Consider the following 6,162-nt stretch of genomic DNA (forward strand, 5'->3'; position numbering starts at 1 on the left):
CAATGTGAGAGTTGCAAGTTAAGTTTTATTTGGGGCAAAATTAGGACTGCAACCCGAGGGGAGAACACTTCAGATAGCTCTGAGAAACTGCCTCAAAGAGGCAGGGGGGATAGGACAATATAGATGTGATTTTGGTGAAGGGGAGTACATGCAATCTGCGTATATTTTTTGCAGAATGTTTCTGCTAATCACAAGGAGCAGTTGTCACCCTGAAGGATTTTAGTTCTTTTCTAGATCTGAGTAGATACAAGAATTGGGCTTATAAAAATGACTCCTGAGAATATCTGACTACCTGAAGACCTGTTCTGCCAGTTTCCCCCCACCCCCAACCCCACCCCCAAAAAGCACAGATGCCTCATTCCTGATCTCCACCTTGAACTCCTTTCAGAGGGTGTTGAAAGTCAGCAGCGCATGATTTAATTCTTGTAGAGGCAGATGAAAAGCACCCACGGGAAGTGCCAATTTGTAGTTGACACCTGTTACTCTCTTGAAGTCAAGTGGGGAGCCATCAGAAGGGCTTCACTCTGTCTGACTCCATGTCCTGTCTTGCCCAGCTACTGCCCACCAGCTTAAGGTGCCCAAGAGAGATGGGGCTGCCAAGTTCAGTGGCAGGCCAGTCCTAGGCATGCCTGGGATGGTAGAAAGTGAAACAAGTTAGAGCCAAGGCCGAGGACAAGGCAGCTGCCCTGTGGTACAGAGTCAATGAGTCTGGCCAGGAGATGGGAAGTACCCCCAATCAATATTTATTGAATAAGTGAATTTACGTATCTGTTCAATATGTGTATTTATTCATTAGCTCAGAAGAAAGCTTGAAGCCTGGGGAAAGGAGATTTATCTAGCTTGTTCTGCTAGGAAGACAAGAACTTCACAATTTTCACCAGTTGTAGTTGAAACATTCCATTTTGGGAAACTGGGTCGAGCCACATCACCGTGTGTTAATTATAAGTTGTGATTCTAGCAACCTGTGTAAAGATGAGAGAAAGGGCCAGCGCCTGTGTTACCAACAGCAACAAACGTGCCTCTGATGACACTTCCATAATTACCACCTCTTCCAATTGCATACATCTTGGCGGCTTACAAAGAAGTGTTCACACCCACGGTTAGAGAAACCCGCCTTCAAGGAAGGTCATGTTATCATCCCAGTCTGTGGATGAGGAAATGAAGGCTCTAGGAGGTGCAAGGACCAGCTCAGTGGTTGGCGGCAAAGCAGAAACTGGAATCCCTGGATGTGCACGAACTGATCATCACCATGGCATAGGCTTGGTTACCTTGGTTACCAGGCTTAAAACGATGATGCTGGAGAATGTCTTGCCTGCTTCCATCTGCCTCCGTCTCCCCTGAGGTGCTCATGAGGATTTGAGGTTCTGGGGGGGAGGGTCCCATCTATGCATTGCACCTCATCCCCATCCAAAGCCAGTTTGGAAGGAGAAATAAAGAGTGCAGCAGCCTCAACCCTGCAGACTTATGAGGCCCCAGGAACTGATTGCATCCCAGGATCTGGAAGCACAGCCTGGATGCTGGAACCCACGCTGGAGCTGCAGAGATCTGGCCAGAGAACCTGGGTCAAGTCCAGCCTCAGACTAGGGTGATGACCTGCAGTGATGGGCTGCTACACAGGTGAGGGAGAACCTGCTATTTACGAATCGCCTGTACATGATAGGTTCACACATTATCAATAATTCCCACAGCATCTCCTGATATTCTTCCTATTATTCTCGTGGTGCTGATGATGGAGCCGTACCTTGGAGAGTGACATCTAATGCTGCCTCTCAGAGCTGATTGTTGATAGTCCTGCATATGTGCAGGAGGCAGGACCATCAGGCAGAACCAAGCTGCAGCCTGGCGCACCAATCACCATAAAGACTTCATGAGGACCCAGCACCTGGTACCTCCAGAAACAGGGAACTATGGTCTCCTTGATCCCTGAAGGCTTTCCAAGCATGCCTCTTACTCTACCTCCCAGGAGCAAAAGGGAGTGTCTGATACAAGCAATGAGGTCAGAGAAAGAGCCTAAGAATGTGCCTACCAGCCTCTGCCAAGTGTTCTCCCCTTTGACCCCTGTGCATGTGAGCACCTGTTTCCCCCTAGTCCACGCCTCCATGCTGCTGACCGTGGCAGGCTCTGTCTTGGTTGGACATGGTTGTAGTTTGTCATAGGATCCATGGGGGAAAGGGCTGGATTGATCTTCATCTTTGCGGTTAGTGATAATCCCTGAGATTCTATCGTGGGAAAGTGTGAGGAGGAGAACAGGAACCAGAGGTGGCACAGAGGCAGACATTCACATCCTGCCTTAGTTCCCGCCCCTGAGATGTGGGGTGGCTGCTCCTCTGCTCGCAAACCCCTCACTGGCTCACCAACTGAATCCACGGGAGTCTGATGGTCCCCATCCAAGCTCCATCCACGCATCCTGCTCTGACCCACTTGCTCAGCACCATCACTACATTCAGAATATCCCCACTCAGTTCCTACATTTGTGGCTCACTCCCTGCTGGCAATGTCAAGGTTGAATAATAGAATCTGGAAGGAGTTTCAGAGGTCACCTGGCTCAGCCCTTCTTCTGGAGAAGGACCCATCCGAACTTGGCTTTTGTATCTTGCAGTGGAGCAACCTCTCCTGTTAACTTGGTGTCTCTGTTTCTTCTAAAATGTGTTTTTTTAGACAAGAAACCTGCCTTCCTGATACTTCTGTCTGGTACAGGTGCCTTCTGCACCACATACACACATTCCAGACAGCCCTCCCCCACTCCCAGGGAATGCCAATCCTCTGATCCCTTGGGCCATAGGAGTTAGATGGTGTTTTATCATCGGGCAGATAGGCAGAGCACCAAAGATTTGATGTCAAAAGCATCAAATAAAGTTGTAGTTCAAAAGACTGTGGTGTGGGAGAAGATGCTTGAGAGTCTCTGGGACTGCAAGGAGATAAAACCAGTAAATCCTAAAGGAAATCAATCCTGAATATTCACTGGAAGGACTGATTCAGAAGCTGGAGCTTCATAACTTTGGCCACCTGATGCGAAGAGCCGACTCACTGGAAAAGACCCTGATGCTAGGAAAGATTGTGGGCAAGAGGAGAGGGAGATGACAGAAGATGAGATAGTTGGATGGCATCACTGACTCAATGGACATGAGTTTGAGCAAACTGGGAGATAGTGAAGGACAGGAAAGCCTGGCATGCTGCAGTCCATGGGGTCACAAAGAGTTGGACACGACTTGGTGACTGAACAACAACTTATCGTCGAGCAAGCATGCAACAAGCACCGCCAGTTTCTTGGATGCCATAGAATACATGGTTTCACAGCTCCTTGTGGCTGAGGCTGTACTCGAACCTGGCACCCAAGAAAACATGAGCTGTCTATGCCCAGCAGATGTTTCAGAGGGGACTTCAGGGTGTGCCAGGCACACAGTTTAGTTTGTTGATTGCCCACTGAGTGTCTTCGATGGGCCAGCGCAGCCCTGAACTTGCTTATTGCCCAAAGGTGGAAATAGGCATGCAGACAGAAAACCACAATACAGTGTAACCCCTGCTAGAGAGGAGGCGTATCAGGGATGCTGAAGGCATGTGGGAGGCAATGGTCAGCAGACCAGCCCTGGGATGAGCTGAGCCCCAAAGGATGAGCAGAAGCAGCCAGTTGTGCTGGGCAGGCAGGGCGAGCGTCGGGGAGCAAGAGCTAGTGAGCTTGTTACCGAGTTGCTGCACGACAGGTCAGTGAATTGTAGACGAAGTGTTGAGGCAAGAAATTCAACTTTATTTGGAAAGTCAGCAGACCGAGAAGATGGCAGACTAGTGTCCCCAAAACACCAACTTATTAGGGTCTTGGGGCCAGTGTCATTTATAGAATAGAGATGCAGAGGAGGTAAGGAAGGTCATGAGTCTTGCAAAACAACTACTTGGCCCACCTTGAGGAGGGGATGTGTTTGTTTCTTCTTTACTGCAGCCACTCACAGGTGGGCAGGGTTAGAATGTCTCTCTGGACAGAAGAGCCTGGTGGGCTACAGTCCATGGGGTCACAAAAGAGTCAGACACAACTGAGTGACTAAACAACAACTGGAAGCTGAACAAAGGTATTTGAGTTTAACAGTCAGGTGGAGGGGTGGGGCTCCCCCTGGCAGGCTACTGTGTATGCTTACAGCTACAGACAGTGACTATAATAACAAAAGCAATGAGTAGCAAGGGTTAAAGTAAAAGAAACAGATCTAACATGGAGTCAAAATTTGCTCTTCCCTGATACAGAAGGGCTGATGGGTTGACTGACTTGACCCGGGCAGCACCTTGGCTGGTGTCTTCAGCGTGCCTGAGCACAGTCGATCCCCAGGAAGCATCTGGAAAGCCTGTCTTTCTGGTGTGACCCAGTTCTAGATATGATGACACTAACAATACCCATTTGCTCCTCAAGACTGCGAGGAGTCAGGAGCTAACGTATGCACGGGGCTCATTATGCAAATAATCTGTCCTTTGGCGGCACAGACCGCACTGGCGGGGCTTTCCCTCCTTCCTGTCCACTCCCAGGATTCTGGAGTAGTCTGCAGCTGCCAACACACAGCCCTGCCTTCTTCCTCCAGGCATTGGAAAGCCTGTACCTGAGCACCTCTTGCAAACAACTGTATTCATTGCCAGAATTGTCTTAAAGTTATTCTGGCTCTGAAAATGTTCAAAGTCAATTTCTATTTCTCCATAAGAAATGCTAGAAAAAAAGAAAGCATTGCATGTTAGGGGGTGGGGAGGTGGCTCAGAAGATAGAGGAACGCCAACTAAGGACCCTCTGAATTTCTGTAAAATGCAGATGTTGAGCTGGACAAGGTGTCGAGACCCAGCCCAGCCATGCTAGGTATTGTGATTCTAGGCAGCCTAAATCAATCAGGGCCTTCTAGTACATAAGTCACAAATAGTAAAACATGGCTCAAAGTAAGGAGCTGAAAATGGTAATTTTCAAGGTCTTATGCGTTTATTCAATAACTATGTAGGGATACCCGCTAAAGGTCAGGCACTATGCTAGCTGCAGGTGAGGTAATGGGGAGCAAAGGTGCTCCACGGGTCCCTGTAAGAATCTAGTGGGAGGGATGCAACTGGGGCAGTAGTTGCACAAGGTGAGGGGTGCATGGAGGGAGAGGAAGGCAGGGTGGTGTCAGAGGGAGGCAGGGAGGTTGAAGGAAGAGGCTGTCCCCATAGTCCGGGCCCCCTCTGCCAGCTGACAACCTTCCCACAGGATGCACCAGGCCCACCTCTATCTCCATCTGGAAATCTCCACAGCTCCCAGTGGATGTGGAGCACTCCCCACTCAGTAAGGAGCACCCCATTCTGGGAGGGGCTGTGCTCCCTATTATGGGCTCCAGGCCAGTGGGAGCATTCCCAGTGTCAGCACACATTGACGCCTTGACTTGAGCCTGCACTATTTTTAACTGGCTGTCGCCATGGCAGCACAAGAACGGCTGGGAAAGACATGGCCTTTCTGACAGCATTCAAGATGCTCGCTGCCCTCGCCTCTCAGTTAATCCCCTGTGTGCCAGAGCCCAGATCATCTATATTAAATCTCCGCCTTCTCCTGGCAGAGCTGGAGCCCAGACACCTCTCTGTGCTTCCTTGTCTGTAAAGTGGGCATTTTAATAAAACAAAAACAAACAGAACACTTCCCTTTGTGGGTGTGTGTTGGGAATCAAGTTAGGTTGTTAATGTGTTGTTAACGCACCCTTCATGGCCCACACTAGTTTCTGTTTTCCACCTCTCTTTTTCTCTCTCTCTCTTTTAAAAGTTTTATTTTTATTGTCTGAAATTCTCCAATGATTCCATGTTACTTTTTCTCTTTGGGACTATTAATTTTCATGGTTTAGATAGAGATCAATAATCAATTAGAAATTGGCATCTTTGGAGAAGAAATATGTTGTGTCCCTGTTTATAGAATGGATGGATCTCTGATTAAGAAATGGTGTTCTTTCATTCTCTTTCATGGGTGCGTTCATCAATTGTTGTTTAGTCGCTAAGTCATGTCCAACTCTTATGACCCTATGATCTGTAGCCTGCTAGGCTCTTCTGTCCATGGGATTTTCCAGGCAAGAATACTGGAATGGGTTGCCATTTCCTTCTCCAGGGGATATTCCCAACCCAGGGATTGAACCTGAGTCTCGGGATTGCAGGCAGATTCTTTACCACTGAGCCATCAGGAAAGCC

This window comes from Cervus elaphus, chromosome 13 (genome assembly GCF_910594005.1).
Source record: "Cervus elaphus chromosome 13, mCerEla1.1, whole genome shotgun sequence".
NCBI lineage: Eukaryota > Metazoa > Chordata > Mammalia > Artiodactyla > Cervidae > Cervus > Cervus elaphus.